Here is a 19,436-nt window from a genome sequence, read left to right as displayed (position 1 = left end):
ACTTTTTGTTTTTAAATATGGTATAGTGAAATGGGCTCATTTCATTAAGTTAATTTAAATGCTCAGTTTTCTTTAAAATATATTGTCTTGTGTTCCACAGACGAAAGAAAGGGATGTAAATGATGACGCCATTTTAATTTTTGGGTGAACTATCCATTTAACGTATACTGTATATCTGGCAGAATTGTCCATTGCTTGTTTATTTCTCTGTTCTCTTCTTTTGCTCTTAACCATTTTTTTTTCTAGAGCACCTCTATAGTATTTAAGTCAACTAGATCCACCCACACTGTTTGTAGACTACACCAGCATTTATTCTGTGGGATGTATCCAGTCTTATTAACTGCATTGCACTTCTATTTAAACTTTGAGACCACAGGGGCATCTGGGGGTCACTAGCTAATATTCACACTCAAGCACTCAGACCACGCTGTGAGCTGCTAGCCAGCAGTTGGTGCTGAACACACTTTATACTACAGTACATAAAAAATGAAACACTAACTGCTAAACAGCATAAAACACATTCAGCCCATTTTTAAGGTTTGCTCGTATGCAGATCTCGCCTATGGTCATAAACGTGCCAGCTGTCTTTACCGTCTGACATGATTCCCTGATTAATTGTGTAGGCTAGTTATAAAACACCATTCCCCGGCTTGTTGCCGCTGCACACCAGTGCACAAGCAGTTATGCTGACATTATACATTACATTGTTTTACAGCATTACTGTGTCTCACTGTTAACTGCTCCTTTCATAGTCCTCATGCAACTCTGGGACACTGACTCTCAGGTAACATTAAAAAAAAAAAAAAAACAACAACTCTCAACGCGTATGTAGTGGAATCTAAATAATACATTAGCTGCATTAAAAGCTGAAGACTGATAATGGATTCTCAACGCAGCAATGATCAAACATGAATTTTTCCCTTTGGAAAACACTAGGCACCCATAATGATTTTTTTATTGCATTTTTTTTTTTCTTTCTTTCTTTCTTTACAAGCAATTGGGCCATTTTTGATAGCTGAATTGTTTTATTTGTTTAAAGGGTTAGTTCACCCAAAAATTAAAATTACGTAATTAATTACTCACCCTCATGTTGTTCCACACCCGTAAGACCTTCATTCATCTTCAGAACACAAATTAAGATATTTTTGATAAAATCCGATGGCTCAGTGAGGCCTCCATAGCCAGCAAGATAATTAACCCTTTCAGATGCCCAGAAAGCTGCTAAAAACATATTTAAAACAGTTAATATGACTACAGTGGTTCAACCTTAATGTTACGAAGTGACAAAAATACTTTATGTGCGGCAAAAAAAAAAAAAAAAGCGTGTATCAAACTGCCGTTTATGTCATGTCATAAGTGTTTCGAAATCTCAATAGTTCACCACTAGGGGGTGTGACTTTTGCAGTTTAATACCCGCTCCAAACCACTGCTTTGAAACAAAAGATTCGTAAAGCTTCGAAGCTTCATGAAGCAGTGTTTTGAAATCTCATTGTTGAGTAAAGTCATTATTTTGTTTTTTGGCACACAAGAACTATTCTCGTCGCTTCATAACATTGAACCACTGTAGTCACATGAACTGTTTTATGTCTTTAGTAGCTTTCTGGGCATTGAAATGTTAATTATCTTGCTGGCAATGGAGGCCTCACTGAGCCATCAGATTTCATCAAAAATATCTTAATTTGTGTTCCGAAGATGAACGAAGGTCTTACAGGTGTGGAACAACATGAGGGTGAGTAATAAATGACAGAATTTTCATTTTTGGGTGAACTAACCCATTGCACTTTAACAGGCCAAGAAGATCAGCAAGACAATCTGGAACGTGAGCTTCCTGTCACATAATATCGAATTCCAAATGGGTCAGAATTAGCGTGCTTTTGACTGCTGACACATTTGGCCTTCAATAGTTATAAACAAGTACAACGTCAGCTCACGTGTGAGTTTGCTTCCACACATACGTCATAATGTGACAGGAAGCTCCTGCTCCAGACTGTGTGAACACGCTCAGGACCGTTTGCCGAGGCTGTGGATTACAGGTAAAATTGTTGTAAATAATGTTCAGTTTCTTGCACATACCGACCACTGTATCATATCTCAACGTATCATCAGGAGCCATATATATATATATATATATATATATATATATATATATATATATATATATATATGTGTGTGTGTGTGTGTGAGTGTGTTTATTTATTCTCAAAGTAACTGTAGCTATTGACTTGCACTATATAATTCACAAAGGACCACGGTTTCAGCTAAAAATCTGAAGAAAAAAAGACACCTACATCTTGGATGGCCTGAGGGTGAGTCACTTAACAGCAAATTTTCATTTTTTTGGTGAACTATCCCTTTAAAGTCAGCACGAAACGGAAGCTGCAATAGTCTTCCCTATTGTGACGTATATCAGAGGGAAAGTTGTTTTTTCTTCTCTGTTGAACGGTGGGGTATGATGAATTTCATTTGTTTGTAAATTTAGTACACATAATGCATTCATAATCACATAAAATCATAGTAACCATTTAAAAAAAAATAAAGGGCATTAAATAGTCAATGAAACATCTTGACCAGTTGATGGCAGTATCAGCTTTCTGACATGGACTGAAAGGTTAGATATCACTGCATAGTCTTGTCCTTTAACTGCTGGCCATTTCCTAATCTCTAAGCTTTATTTTGTTACTGAAACAGAAGCATGAGTCGCAAAATTCAGTAACATATAAAAAGAAACAGTATGCCATGTCCCTGATTCATTAAACTGAAACACTTTAGTACTCAGCACATGCTGGCTATGGATCACTGAACAAACTAAGCATCAGAATCACTTTTCTTCACCATGTGTAGAACAGAATTGAAATCAACACAGAATGTGCACTGATGCAAGGTGTCTTTTTAACAGCATAACACAAGAGCTTATTTAAAAGAACCTGCTGGGCATTACAGGGTATTAAGCTTTAGGAATTTCTACACAAATACGCTGAATAAAAACTCTTAATTAGTAGAGGCATTATGATTAATTTGTCTTTAGTGCAGCATGCATATTAAATGGCACTCTAGGGTAATATGATCCCCCTATTCTCTCTTTCAAAAAGACCAGATATGCAGATAATTGTTGGCAGTTCCTCCAACTTCTCCAACCAGGGTCATGCCACCGTCACTCAACACAATGGGGGTCTCCTATCAGTAAGAGCCTTGGGCTCCTGTCTCAGCAGGTAGACCCCTCTGGCTCGTGTTGGCGCGTTCCAGCACAGCCGGCCCACCCAGGTAACAGACCATTGAATATCATGTTAGGGTCCTGAACCCACCTTTCATGCTTGGTGGTCGATCTTATCATAAAGGGGCTCTGAAAGACAGAACACCTGCATTGGTCTCTGAATGATAGCAGGATATTTGAAAACATTTAAAATGGGTTTATCAATACTTATATTTTAGGAAATTAAATTGCAGTTTAATTAACTGTGTTTAAGTAATCAGTTGGGCTGTAACATACAACATGTTTTTTTTTTTTTTCTCTCTTTTTCTCTCTCTTTCTCTTTTGCCTGAATAGAGCCTGGTGCATTGCTAGAGGCCCACATCCCCACACTCCTGTAATGACTGAATAAAGACAATTTGTCAAACAAGAGTGAATGCCTTAAGGGAGATAAAAGAGAAAGGAGCATCTAACAAAGTTCCTTCACAATGTGTTATAGAAAAGGCCTCTTAGAAATGGCTGAATGGTTTACTCCCTAATCTTGTAGTAACATGTCCTCATTGTGAAAGTAATATGGTCTTTAGAATCTCGGGGGTACAGTGATATCAATGTCAATAATATAATTATAAAATTGACCACCTTAATCCTGTAATTAGATGTAGCCTATTCCTATTATTCGATTTGATTGGATTATTAATTATATGCCTATTAGATTTTTAACATTTACATCTGCTGAGCATTTATGACTGAATATATTTAAATCTCAGAAGACTCTTTCAGTTGAAGCAGGTATTTTATGTCAAGTCACAGAGCTTTTTCCCAGCTAACAGGGTAATTCATTACATGAAGCAAACTGAGTGATTAATTTTAGCTTAAGCTTGTCTATAACCTGTTCGTAGGCCTACATCACACCTTAAAATGTTTAAGAAATTCTGCAAAATTAAAACAACTGCATAATTCACCACAGACTTGCTTTCCAATCACTGATCTCTATATAGATTATAGATTTATTATATTGTCTATAGCCTATAATTATCGATTATAGAGTCAAAATGACACACACCTTGTAACGTCACAACTAAATACAACTTTCTTTAGTCATTCATGTTTCCCAGGTGCACTAGAAGGCAACGTGAGACCCAGTGTAAAGTTCCAAGAACTTTTCTTAAAAAAAAAATAAAATAAAAAAAAAGGCCTCACGACCCTGCATTTTCTTTCTGCATTCTGCTGTGCATATTCTCAGTTTTTAAATGCAAAAAAAAACACATTCTATGTGTACAGCTCCTTATTTTTCCTTTGATTCAGTTCTGTGTTATTTATATAATGGCTTTGGTATCTTCTCAAAGATGAATATGGTCTCAGGAAATCCCATTTCGAATGTAAACACTGTTTTTATTAGGTGGGGTGGTTCTCTTTAAAGGAATCTGAAATGCTTTATGGGGAAGAATGCATTTTAAGAATAGATAACTTCCAGATTTCCTCTTTTGTTCTGTTTCATCTGATGTCACTTCTGGGAAATATAATTTGAGACAGCAAACTGTTAACTGGAAAAACAGCAGTAAAACAATTTGTACCAACAAAATGCTGCTTGACAACTTTGAAATACATAAAAAGGTTTGCGATTTATTTTTATTTATTTATTTATTTTTTTTATTTTTTTATTTTTTTTGGCAAGCTGATGTTGGCCCATGTTTTCTATTTAATCACTGGACATATTTTTGTGGCATGATCATTTTGTTCTATTAAAATAAATTGCACAGGCAATGGCTTTCTGGCTCGAAAGGGCTCTCATGAGAAACAGAGCCGTTTGTTGTGTATGGGGCTTTGTCATTGGTAGACACAATTCTGGATCGAGTCCTATGGACCAAGAACATACTGCTTTAAGTGGTTTCACACTTTTTTTGAATTTAAACAACAAATACAATATGAAATTGGCCAATTTAATTGATGAGCTGATTTATTTTTTTGACTTTGAAACTGTCTGCCCTTCTCCAGTGGTGCAAAAACCACAACAAATGCCTATATTCTGCAAACATCTCATGAAGGGTGACATGCAGTCATCTGTTCTGCTCAGATTCAAAGGGAAAGCAAGCATGGACCATTAAATGTAACTGACCTTTGGTTTTATTATAAGGAGGATCTGTTGAACTAGTTGTAACCACTCGAAATAGTGTATACAGAAATTGTGGATGATTACCAGACAGTCAAAGAGTAAAGACCAATCTTCATAAAGGCTTTATGTAGGCCCACAGAACGCTTTGTAAGCAGGCATTTTTCTGGTTATGTGTAACAAACTACACTTGTATAAGACTTTGAATTCTGTGAGGAACTGTCACTGAATGTCAGATTTTGTCTGAGGTAAATTATAACAGAGAACGAGTTCAACAAGCATAGTCAATTTCTCTTCTATTTGCAGTTCTACGAAAAATAAGGTTGTGACAAGAACAGCCTTTCTCTCTCTATTAGCTGTCATGTCATCACTTGTCGCTTCTTGTTTATTCTGCTCGGGCTGAACTCTCCCTCCTGCTTTCTCTTCATCTCTTTGTTTTTCATTTCTTATTCTGTGGATATTATTACCATATCCCTTTGAGATCAAAATGTGTATAAATATATTTCAAACTGTAAACATTCATGTAGACCTACAGCTGTCATGTAAAATGGTATACATATAAAATTGTGTTACTTTAAGACTGTATCCTCTACAATGACTATTAAATGAGTTTCAGCTGTCATTTTCTTTTTAACCCATTGCTTTGCTCCAAAGAGTTTTATTATTGAAGCAAACAAATCAGCAAGGTCAGTTTGTGCATGCCAATGTAACTTGGCAGATTCTGAGCAACTCTAGATCACATGAGCAGATGCCATGTTTAAAGGGTTAGTTTACCCAAAATCTTTGATTAATTACTCACCCTCATGCTGTTCCAAGCCCGTAAGACCTTCGTTCATGTTCGGAACACAAATTAAGATATTTCTGATGAAATCTGAGAGCTTGTCCATAGACAGCAATCTAACCAACATTGTTAAGAAAGGTACTAAAGACATTGTCAAAATATAGTCCTTGTGACTACAGTGGTTCAACCTTAATTTTATAAAGCGACGAGAATACTTTTTGTGCGCAAAAACAAAACAAAAATAACAGCTTTTATTGGCCAACTCCTGCGTCAGCATCACATGCATGCGTTGTGCTGCTCACGTGTACAACGTCGGCCAATAATGAGTCAGCGTTCTGACGTAAGCCTGCACTGCGTTCACTATGTCAACTGTATAGGAGATTGACATGGGAGAGAAGAAATTGTTGAATAAAGTTGTTATTTTTGTTTTTGTGCACAAAAGGTATTCAACTGTAGTCACATGGACTATTTTAATAATGTCTTTATTACCTTTCTGGCCCTTAACAGGTTTAATTGCTGTCTATGGGGGAGTCAGAGAGCTCTCGGATTTCATCTGAAGATGAACGAAAGTCTTAAGGTTTTGGAATGATATGAGGGTGAGTAATTAATGACAGAATTTGACCCTTTAAGTAATATCACACAAGCAAGAGTGCTGTTGCTTTAAATATTTGATATGTTGATATTCTAACCAACAGCACGATTTTGAGTGTGATGCTTTTATATAGCAGTTCAATAAATAAGAAGTAAATTTTTAGTAATTTAAATTTTAAACATAACATTGCCAGCTTTTTGTCTATTTTTGCTCCGCCAAATAGTTCTAAAAAGAGTAAAAACATTTGTGCATCTCTGAGCTGCAGAGTCCCGTACATGATGAGCAGAATAAAAAAATAGACATTGTGGCCACAAATAAAAAATTTGTCACCAAAATGTATTAATTCATTGTCACATTCCATGAGTTGGTTACCTCATTTCAGTTAAGTAATGGTCATAGTAATTCATTAAATTAAGTTGCAGGAGTGAATTATTAATTCATGGCCATAATGTGAATTGATGGTTTGAATTACTATGATCATTCATTCATTTCTGTACATTCTACTCACAGCCTACTGATGGTTGGGTTTAGGGGTGGAAGACCTGACAAACTTTGAACCTACTGGATATTTCACATTAACAAGTCAAATTATTCCAGGATCAGTTTTAGTCCAGGTCTAAGAAATTAAACATCACTGTACCTTCTTGTGTGGTCTTGAGGAATTAGATCATTGTGGTGTACAGCAGAATTCACATTCCCCCCCTCAAATCCACAATATTGTTTAGACACAACACAAAAGAGGTGGCCTTGAGCTATGTCTGCATGTGTGTGTTCTGTGAGTGTGAGTCCCCCGCAGTCCTGCTCTAGAAACGTAGCACGTGCCTGAAGGTCGATGTGGCCCCGTGTCCTGCACGCATACAGCATCAACCAAAAAGAACCACTTAACTTGAAGAGTCATTTCCTGCACATCCTTTTGAAAACAAGCGGTTTGATCCCTCTCCACAGATCCGTGCCACAATCTCTGCACTGTAGTCTGGAGAAAATGGAGACCATTAACACAGCGGGCGGTGACAATCTCTATTATTTCTTTTACTATTTGAAAAATGTGGCCTAGGGAAGCAATCACACTCCCTTCAAATGGTGGCATATGTTTTTTGTCATCAGGCTGATCTAGGTCTAGTAATGAAACACCCCATAAGGCTATATATTTATAAGTATGAAGACTTCAGATGCAAAAGCCTCTAAGTGCTGTCTGAAAATATATATATGTGTGTGTGTGTGTGTGTGTGTGTGTGTGTGTATATATATATATATATATATATATATATATATATACAGTGCCCTCCACTAATATTGGCACCCATGGTAAATATGAGCAAAGGCGGCTGTGAAAATTAATCTGCATTGTTTATCTTTTTGATCTTTCATTCAAAAAGTTCACAAAATTCTAACTTTTCATTAAAGTAAAACAATTGAAAATGTGGAAAAAGCTTATTATGAAATAAATGTTTTTCTCTAGTTTACGTTGGCCACAATTATTGGCACCCAATTATTGCAACATCATTTTCTCAAGATAACAGCTCTGAGTCTTCTCCTATAATGCCTGATGAGTTTGGAGAACACCTGACAAGAGATCAGAGACCATTCCTTCATGCAGAATCTCTCCAGATCCTTCATATTCCCAGCTCCATGTTGGTGCTTCTTCTCTTCAGTTCACTCCACTCATTTTCTTTAGGGTTCAGGTCAGGGGACTGGGACATGGCAGAAGCTTGGTTTTGTGCTCAGTGACACATTTTTGTGTTGATTTTGATGTTTGTTTCGGATCATTGTCCTGATGGAAGATCTAAGCAAGGCCCATTATTGGATTTCTAGCAGAAGCAGGTTTTGATTTTTTATCTGTTGATATTTGATAGAATCCATGATACCATGTATCTGAACAAGATGTCCAGGACCTCCAGCAGAAAAAATAGGCCCACAACATTAAAGATACAGCAGTATATTTAACCGTGGGCATGGGGTACTTTTTACCCCTGTGTGCACCAAACCCATCTGGTGGGTTTGCTGCCAAAAAGTTCTTACCACAGAAGCCTGTCTTGTTTGAAGTTCCAGTCTTGTCTGACAACTGAATATGCGGGAGATTTTTTCTGTATGAGAGCAGAGGATTTTTCTTGAAACCCTCCTGAACAATTTGTGGTGATGTAGGTGCTGTTTGAACATTTTTTTTAGGCTTTCTGAGGCTCAAGACTCAACTAATCTCTGCAATTCTCCAGCTGTGATCCTTGGAGAGTATTTGTCCACTCAAACTCTCCTCCTCACCGCGCATTAGGATGATTTAGACACACGTCTTCTTCCAGGCAGATTTGTAACATCTTTAGTTGATTAGAACTTCTTAATTATTGCCTTGATAGTGGAAATGGGGATTTTCAATGCTTGAAAGATCAAAAGGATTAACAATGCAGATTAATTTTTCACAGCCGCCTTTGCTCATATTTACCAAGGGTGCCAATATTTGTGGAGGGCACTATATGTAATATATATATATATATATATATATATATATATATATATATATATATATATATATATATATATATATATATATATATATATATATATATATATATATGCAAAATATATGTAGCAAACAACATAAGCTTAATGATTTTTTTTTCAACTATTTTACAATTTGAAAATATATTTCATTTAAACCTTCAAATCATTCATCTCTCAGAGGTGTTACTGTAGCAGTGACAGAGCCAAAGGTGATCAGAGAATCTCTGCACTGTGCAGTTTACTGACAACTTAATCGTTTCTCAAAGACACATGTGAATTCATCCAAAGAAAACTCCCATCAAGGTCTTCTAAACTCAATGGACTCTTTGTTAGTTTTACATAAATACTCTTTAATTGACAGTGAGCTTTGCTTGAGGTGTAAAACTTGTCAAGTATTTTATTTATTTTTTAGAAGCAGAGAGAACACTTCATTTCAGAAAACTATAGTGACATGGTATCTAGGGGGATTAACTGCCTGAAAAATGATTTCACTCAAAATTGCATAACTACATCACTTTGAAGTCTGTAATTTATGGTTAGAGCAAAATTAATAAATTTTTTCTATGATGTTGTAATGTTGACACTACATTGTCCTATTTAGGTTCTCCCCCCTCACTGCTCTACTTTATGCAATCCTCACTGCGATTCATTCCCTTAAGGTGGCTTGTCTAATCTCCTGAGAAGTATTTGCTGAATTCTTGGTTTTCATTTTGACCACATTTTTGCCTTCAGCAAATCTAACTGGGACAGTATACAGAAAATGCCAGTTTTGAGGGATGACTGGCACACATTGACATGTTAGCATTATGTTTTCATCACTTCAAACCTCTGTCTCACAGGTTTAGCAATTCTATAAACAATCGTACAGGTGTGGAGAGGACCAGGTGCCCTTCACCATCTAAACATCTCACAGATGTCATCAATTCTATCAGGTGTACTGTATATGCTTTGATGTCTTTGGAAAGCTCTTCCTCTGTTGAAGCTGATCTGTTATTTGTTGTGAGGCTATCTTTGGCAGCAGCTTTGACTTGTTTTCATTTTAATGTTGATTTTGAGTAATCCCAGTACTATCATCACCATCAGGCTGTTGTTTACTGAGGACTTTGAACAGAAACCACACCCTAGAGAAGCATCTTAACATATTACAGTCTTCCAAGTTTGACTGTTTTAGGGCAAGCATTGTTTATTCTTCCCATAAATTGTAATAATTAACATTTTTTGACCAAGTGCTAGCGGTCTCATTATGCTACTGACCTCTTACCGCTGTTAACCCTCTGGAGTTTGAGGCTGATTTGGGGCCTGGAGAAGTTTTGACATGCCCTGACATTTGTGCTTCTTTCAGTTGTTCATAAACATATTAATGGAAAAAGTGTCATTACACTGTATTCAGCACAAACTAGGCTACAATAATATGTGAGGAACATGTATGTACATGTTTGTGTTTTTGAAGGAATAACATTTATGCGTGGTTATTGAAAAAACAAAAAACTTAAGTCACTGAAATAAGGCCAAAAAAAAGTATAGTAAATCTGTGTTTACAATACTTTAGGGTATTGGAGGTTGTAAACTAGAGTTTTTGCTTCAAAATTATGTAAAAATTATGCTGCCTACTCCTTCATATAAAACAATATATTGATTTAGTTTTCGTAAGACACTTTTTGCCAAGAAACACAGTATGTGTGGAGGCGTGAATCACCACTGAATAATGGGCCATTCTCACCTGAGAAGAAAAAAGAATTGCATAGTAATGAGCTGAAATGACTTGCATATTAATGAGGCATTTCAGTCAGGTAGGCTGTGAAAAAAACCTTCTGTGATGTCTCAAGCTCATCATGATATATGAAACATACAGAAAAATATTATTACAATATAAAGTAATGGTTTTATATTATACTTTAAAATATAATGTATTTCTGTGATGCAAAGAGTCTGAATATAGGCTTTTAGTTTAAAAGCATGCACATTTGGAGAAATATTGGATTCTCATATGCTTATGTCAATTTTCTATACAGAGGAGTTATATTTATTTAATATTCATTGTCATTACTATGAGCGCTGGTGTTTTCAATTCACCCTTGAAGTCGGAGGGCGCTCTCTGTGCATTTTTAGTCCACAAATTCATCTAAAAGAAGAAGAGGCTATTCCATGAATGGAGTTTCCAATTCATACTGCAGCCGGAGGGTGCTAAAGAAACAAAAACTCATCTAAAATTCATCTATAGAAGAAAAGAAAACAGGAACTAACTATTTAAGTCTATTTAAGTGAGTATTTTAAGTCTGTTTTGCTGCAATGTGAAAAAAAAACCTGCAAAACGCGCCGACGCGTTTTCAGACCTCAGAGTTAAAAAATAAATAAAAAGCTGGTCAAGGATGGCCTCATAACTACAGCAAGATCCTCATTTATCAAGACTGCTCTTACTAACCTCATATGATAACACTTAATCAGTAGGGGATTGTCATGGTGTGGTCATGGATTTAATTGAAGAACTTTTATTAAACAAAAACAAAGAAGACAATTCACAATGAAGAAGACTGTAGAAGAAACATGTGGCAACACAATAATACAAGACAAAGAACTAAACAAACTGAGGGCTATAAATACACATAGGCAAACGAGGGACCTAAATGAACAACAGGTGAACTTAATTAGTGATTAACTGGTACTCAAGAAACCTAGTCAAAGTCCCTTTAAGACAAGTCATTTCACTCGGCGGCCATCTTTGAAACACCTCTCGGGCATCCTGGGCATCATGCAGCTCCAAAGCTGTTTGCCAAGTTTTCGATTAAATTTCATATTTGAAATCACCAATGAAATCTGACAACAACTGTCTCATTATTTTTTTTCCAAACGCTCAAATCATGACAAAAAAAAAATATTTTTATGCTGGATCAAGCTAATGCACATGCACAGACCTAAATGCGCGTCTCTTGTGCCTCATTTCGGAGGCGCGCGTCTGACTGTTGTTATAGAAACCGGTGCTTCTAGCTTTACCAGTCAACAATTGACGGCAAGTTATTCTATAGTCTTTGGCCTAGTCCACAGGTGCACAGGTATTTTTATAAACAGAGTTTTTCCTCCATTTAAAAAAAAAAAAAAAAATCTCTGTCCACATGAAAACACGCTATGAAGCACTGTCAAGAGAAAGGTGGCGATATAACCCTAACCGTAATGTTGGCCAATCATAAGCCTGAAAAAATTTCATTAGCTGCTCCAGTTCCAATGTCACAAGTCAAAATCTCCGGTTTCACCGGCTACACGACAACACTGCAACCGGAGTTTCGGAAAATCTTCACCCTGGCAGGAGTTTTAAAAAAAGATTAGGAAAAAAAAAAAAAACCTTATAGAAAAAGCTGTGATTTTGAAAATACCCTTGTTTGTGTGGACAGGGCCTTACAATAGCTATGTTTCCATCCACCTATTTTATGCACATTTTGGCATATCACATAAAAAATGCTGGATGGAAATGCCAAAATGCGCAAAAATTCTAAAAATGTGCATAAAAAACATATGCGCTCAATTGAGTTGGAAAAACGTTTTATTCGATAAGAAAACATGAGCATAAATTAAGATAAAAACACATTTACAGAATAAATTCCTTGATGAGCATCAAAAAAGATGGGATAGCATAACCGGACCGATCACGTTGCACAGCATCTGAAATGCTGTTTTGGTTGTTCGGAAGTAAACTTAAGTAAGTAAGTAAACTTTTATTTATATAGCACCTTTCACAGATATAAAATCACAAAGTGCTTTACAAAAGCAACAATTTTAATAAAAGAAACAATAAAACTTAGAAAACTATGATAAATAAAAATAAAAATTAAAACCACAAAATAGTAAAACATAGAACACATAGAAACCCAATCAACTAAAAGCCTGCCTAAATAAAAGTGTCTTCAGCTGCTTTTTAAAAGAATCAACAGAATCGTTCACTCGCAGTGACAGGGGCAGAGCGTTCCAGAGTCTGGGGGGCGACTGCTTGGAAGGACCGGTCTCCCCGAGTTTTAAAGCGGGTTTTGGGGACCATTAAAAGGTTTTGACCTGAGGACCGAAGAGCGCGGGAAGAGGAGTAAGGGGTCAACAGGTCAGTGATGTACTGGGGGGCCTGTCCGTGCAGAGCTCTGAAAGTCAAGACTAAAATTTTAAAATCAATTCTGAATTTGACTGGAAGCCAATGAAGTGAGGTTAAAACCGGTGAAATGTGAGCCCTTCTATTGGTTCCTGTTAAAAGCCTGGCTGCAGCATTTTGCACCATTTGAAGACGACTCAGAGAAGATTTGTTTAAACAAGTAAAAAGAGAATTACAATAATCAAGACGAGAAGAAATAAAAGCATGAATAATCATCTCCAAGTCAGCTTTAGACAATAACGCTCTCAGTTTAGAAATGTTTCTCAAGTGATAAAAACAGTTTTTGACCAACTGTCTAGAATGACTGTCCAGAGACATAGATTGGTCAAACAGAACACCAAGGTTTCTGAGGCTTGACTGGACGGAAGAACCGAGGGAACCAAGGTGTTGTTTGATTTGAGGTAGTTTTTGGTCTGGAGCGAAGATTAAGGTTTCAGTCTTTTTCATATTCAGTTGTAGGTAGTTATTGTATAACCAGTTCTTTATGCAGGACAAGCAGTCCAATAAATCAGTTAATTTATGAAACTCAGAGTTTTTAAAACAACAGTACAACTGAATGTCATCAGCATAAAAGTGATAAGACACATTTTTAAAACCATGAATTATTTCACCAAGAGGGCGTATGTACAGTAAAAACAAAATAGGACCTAGAACCGAGCCCTGAGGAACTCCATATGACAGAGGGGTCATCTCAGATAGAATATTGTTAATAGACACACAAAATGATCTGTCACACAGGTAAGAGGAAAACCAATTTAGAACTGATCCAGAGAAACCTGTTTCATTTTGCAGACGATTTATCAATACATTATGGTCGAGTGTATCGAATGCAGAAGATAAATCCAGTAGGATCAAGACAGAGTACTGCCCAGAGTCAGCCGCCATCATAATGTCATTTGATACCTTCAGCAGGGCAGTCTCAGTTGAATGACATTTACGGAAGCCTGACTGAAATTTATTTATAAAATTATTTCCATTAAGAAATGCAGTCAGCTGCCCCGCCACCACTCTCTCTAGGATTTTAGATAAAAAAGGCAGTTTAGAGATGGGCCTGTAGTTGTTTGGTTCAGATGAATCCAAATTGGGCTTCTTCAGAATGGGGGTGACAACCGCTTGTTTAACCTGAGAGCTGAGAAAGGTTGATCAATTTAACAACATATGGTCCAACTAAATCAAATACATTTAGAAGCAGCTTAGTTAACATCTAAAGGGCTAGATGATGGTTTCACTTTTTTTAGTAGACCCATAATATTCTCTTCAGTGACAGGTGAGAAGATGGACCAAGAGCACTGAGGCGATAGACCCCAAGATGTGTCGACAGAAGATAGGTTTATAGAGGCTCTGATATCATGTACCTTATTCACAAAAGAATTTAAAAACCTGTTGCAGTCAGACTTTGAGTGGACCGGCACTTGAGGAGCTAAAGGAGAGACAATTTTTGATATTGTGTCAAACAGGACTTTGGGATTTTTCTTATTCAAAATAACCAGATTAGAAAAATAGGCAGATCTGGCCTGTTTTATTTTGTCATTTAGTGACGTGATAAGCTCCTTCAAGTGCAGTCTGTGCACTTCTAGACTTCTATTTTACGACAGATTCTCCTGCAAGATAAGATTTCCTCATTCACCCATGGGCAGGGATTTTTAGGAAAAATGTGTTTACTTTTTAATGGAGCAACCTTATCTAAAACAGACAAACAATGGTTATTATAAGACTGCAGAAAAGATTCAGCGTCACTACAGCCATCAAAAGAACTGGGGTCAAATGACTCAACAGTGATTTCATTAATAATGCGTTTTTGTGACATCGGTTTACAAGGAAGACAAGTAAAAAAATATGCAACAGTGGTCTGTCACATTAATGTCCATAACACTCAGATGGTCAATGTTCAGGCCTAAAGAGAATACAAGGTCCAAAGTGTGGCCTTTTGTATGTGTAGGACCAGAGACATGCTGTTTAAAATGAAATGCTTCAGTGAGTGTTAAAAACTCAGATGCCAGATTACACAAAGCATCATCGATATGGAGGTTAAAATCCCAGAGTATCAGAACCTTTTCAAGTTTGATAATTGAAGATAAAAATTCAAAGAAATCCTCTAAAAACAAGCGAGCAGGACCAGGAGGTCGGTAAATTAAAATGCAATAAAATGAGTCGGTATTGCCAACCTTAGTCATCTGTAGCTCAAAGGAGTCTGAAATGCCTGAGCAAAGTCTGCTGTCAAAGTGGTTTGGTATAATTACCTTCCAGAACAGTCTTACACAACTGTGTTCCCAAACAGCAGGCATCTGCCACCGAAAGCAAGATTTCTTCATTGCGTTTTGTCTGTGTGCTCTGAGGCACAAGTAATTTAGGCTATTATATACAAAATTATTATATACAATGGCACCTTCTGCTGCAGCAACTTTTTTTTTTTTTTTTTTTTTTTTTTGTTATATTTAGCGCCAGTTTATCTGAAAGTGATGATTTGTGCTCTTCAGCTCACTGGATGGAAACAGTGCTTTATTCACAAATGTTTTATGCAATATTCCAATTTTGCTCAGTGTTAATTATTGTTTTCAAAAATGTTTCAAAAATTAGTAAGTAAAAATGTGTTACAAATATGCAAATATCAGTTATTAATTCATTAATGTTATCACATTTTGGGTGAGCTGCACAACATGACATTTTATTACCTAAACTAGCCATGTTTTGTAATAAAAAGTTCCAGTTATGATCCGCAGGGTCCTCTTTATGATATTTAATACTATTTAATATTTATTTTTCTTTTCATATTGGCTGCATGACTTCACTTTGGTGGACAAAGGTTTTTCAAACATTAAGCAGTGAGGCAATTTTGTTGAAAAACAAACCAACATAAATTAAAGGTCATGCCAAACTTAATAAGGGCTTATTTTGAAGATTTCATTCTTTTAATGAGGCATTTCTGCATCATGATATTTGGAGAGTTGTAGTGTATGTATGAGTTGAATAATTTTCAGGTTCATACAAAAATGAGCATGTCATTGACCCTTCAAACAATATCCACCGCAGTAACCAATATTGACTAGTACAAAATAAATCATTTGGTCTTGATTGATGTCAGCCAATCTTGAAAAAAAGTAAAAATCTTCAGCCCGCCTAGATTGGCAACATTAAACCGTTTAACCAGCATTTTGAGTTCAGGATGAAAGAAATCAGGTCAACTTGGATGGATGTCAAGAAGAAAGTCTTTGAATAGAAGTGGAACATTAAACCACATCATTAACATACAGGAAAGAGAAATAAAGAGCAAAATCATAGAATCATTAATCATAAAAAGCCTGACAGTGGTAGCAGCAGTTCAGAATGATTGATGATGAGCCAAGATAAATTTGATCCCTTTTCTCATCACCGTCTGGATATGCCACACTTGTGAACTATGATTTGTTTGGTACACAACATCAATATTTTGACAGACATGTAGGCTCAGAGGAAATAAATTATGCTTATAGTCACCAGAGAAAAATTAGGCTGGACTGACTAATGTTTAAATGTAATTTATGTACTTGTCATGTGTGAGACTTTTTTTATCTAACAATTGCAAAATTTATATCTCACAATTACAAGACTGTGCTGACTTTCCCCCTCATCGCAAGTTATAAACTTATAATTTTAAACATGTTCAACAAAAGTTTCAATTTAATGCCTGTCACAATTTCATGTGATGTATTTATAAATGTTAACACTTTATTTTACAGTGTCCTTGTCACATATGTTACATGTACTTTACTTACTGTAGTAATAACAGTAAATTATGCATAATTACATGCAGCTAACACTAAACCAAGCCCTAACCCTAATTATACAATAAGTACATGCTATTAATTGATATTACTCAGTACTTAAATGTATAGTTACTCTGTAACAAGGACAACTTAAAATAAAGTGTAACCCCTGTACACAAAAAATGTTTCAATATATTTTTTAAGTAAAAATGTGTTACAAATATGCACAATATCAGTTATTAATTCATTAATGTTATCTCATTTTGGGTGAGCTACACAACAGGACAATTTATTACCTAAACTAACCTTGTTTTGTAATAAAATGCTCCAATTAATTAAAGGGATAGTTCACCCAAGAATGAAAATTTGATGTTTATCTGCTTACCCCCAGCGCATCCAAGATGTAGGTGACTTTGTTTCTTCAGTAGAACACAAATGATGATTTTTAACTGCAACCGCTGCTGTCTGTCAGTGGTATAATGCAAGTCAGCGGGAACTTGGACTATAAGAGTAAATAAAACACGACAGACAAATCCAAATTAAACCCTGCGGCTCGTGACGACACATTGATGTCCTAAGACACGAAACGATCGGTTTGTGCGAGAAATCGAACAGTATTTATATCATTTTTTACCTCTAATACACCACTATGTCCAACTGCATTCATCACTCGATTCGTTTGGTCTGATCGCGCTCTGACAGCGGCAGTGATGTCTCGCGCATATACTTCAATGAGAGCGAGACATCACTGCCGTTGTCAGAACACGATCAGATTTTCATTTTTGGGTGAACTATCCCTTTAATATTTTAAGAGGCTTATTGACCTTGACATGCAGTTATGATGATCTGCAGGGTCCTCTTTATGATATTTAATACTATTTAATATTTCTTTTTCTTATTATTGGCTGCACCACATGATTCGATTTGGTGGACAAAGGTTTTTCAAGCATCAATTTGTGAGTTTACACATCACAATTGTGTGTTTTTGTTTGTTTCATCACAGAATAAATAATAAAAAATAAAAAAACGGCAACTTTTTAACAGTTGTGACTTTTTTTCCCCCTCACAATTGTGAATTTATATCTTGCAATTCTGATTTTTTTATGAGAATTGCATATTAACTTTTTTATTCCAAGCAGACTTTTCCTGTAGTCTTAGTACTAAAAACCTTTTCAAGATGTTTTGGATGAGATTTATTCACACAGCATGAGTCTGCACTTACTTTTTTTTTATCTCTCATTTTGTTGTCAACCTTGTGAGAGGCCATTTTTGGAATATTTAATGGCAAAATGCAACATTTTCCACACTTTCTAAAAATAAATGTAAAACATAATGATGTCAGCCTTCCAACACTGTGTCAGATGTCAATTGCGGTTGTGAAATTGAGACGCTCACATGCTGTCTCATAAGCTAGTTTTAGCCCTGTTCATTTTCCCGGGCTTTGGGGGCAGATGTGCAGTGGGAGTATCTCAGTGCAAAGTTTCTCCCTCGCTCACTTCTTCAGAGTCTGGAGCTGAAGCTCCCCAGAGAAGTGCTTTCAGTAGGTTTGCTATGAAGTCTGGATGACTATCTAGACGATTGCCAAAGTCAGAGACTTATTTCAAAGAAGCCAGTGGTCTCCGATGAGTCAAAGCACGCAATATTCATGAAATGTGTGTGTATCCGCGTCAGTGTGCGCTTTAACACATATCACTCTGTTCTTGTTCACAGCCCATCTGCTGCAGTGTTCCTGATAAAATCCAGAGCATCATGGGGGAGATGGATTGAGTGTCAGATGGTCTCTCTCTCTCTCTCCCTCTCTCTGTTTTTGTGTGTGTGTGGTCCTGTGGGGACCAAATGTCCCCACAAGCATAGTAATACAAAAAATGTTTGACCTTGTAGGGACATTTTTTTGGTTCCCATGAGGAAAACAGCTAATAAATACTAAATGATGTTTTTTTCTTGAAAAATGCAGAAAGTTTTCTAATAAATGCTGTTCTTTTGAACTTTCTATTCAGCAAAGGTATCACAGTCCACAAACATATTAAGCAGCACAACTGTTTTCAACATTACTAACAGAAATCATATATATATATATATATATATATATATATATATATATATATATATATATATATATATATCATTAATATTTCACAGCATTACTGTTTTACTGTATTTTTAATCAAATAAATGTGAGCACTGTGTACTGTATGTATGCATGTATGTACTGCACTGTTCTGTTTAGTTTCATTGTGTTTTGGTGTTTTCCCTGTTTAAAAAAATCATACAGACCCCAAACGTTTTAATTATAACTATGATCACTTTTGGCCCTGACTATGTTTTTATTATGCATTTATTTATTTAGATATTAACAGTGTTGGGTATATTACTAAGTAATTAATAACTGTAATTTAATTAC

Source organism: Megalobrama amblycephala, linkage group LG7, assembly GCF_018812025.1.
Source record: "Megalobrama amblycephala isolate DHTTF-2021 linkage group LG7, ASM1881202v1, whole genome shotgun sequence".
NCBI classification, from domain to species: domain Eukaryota; kingdom Metazoa; phylum Chordata; class Actinopteri; order Cypriniformes; family Xenocyprididae; genus Megalobrama; species Megalobrama amblycephala.
This window is presented reverse-complemented; position numbering follows the sequence as displayed.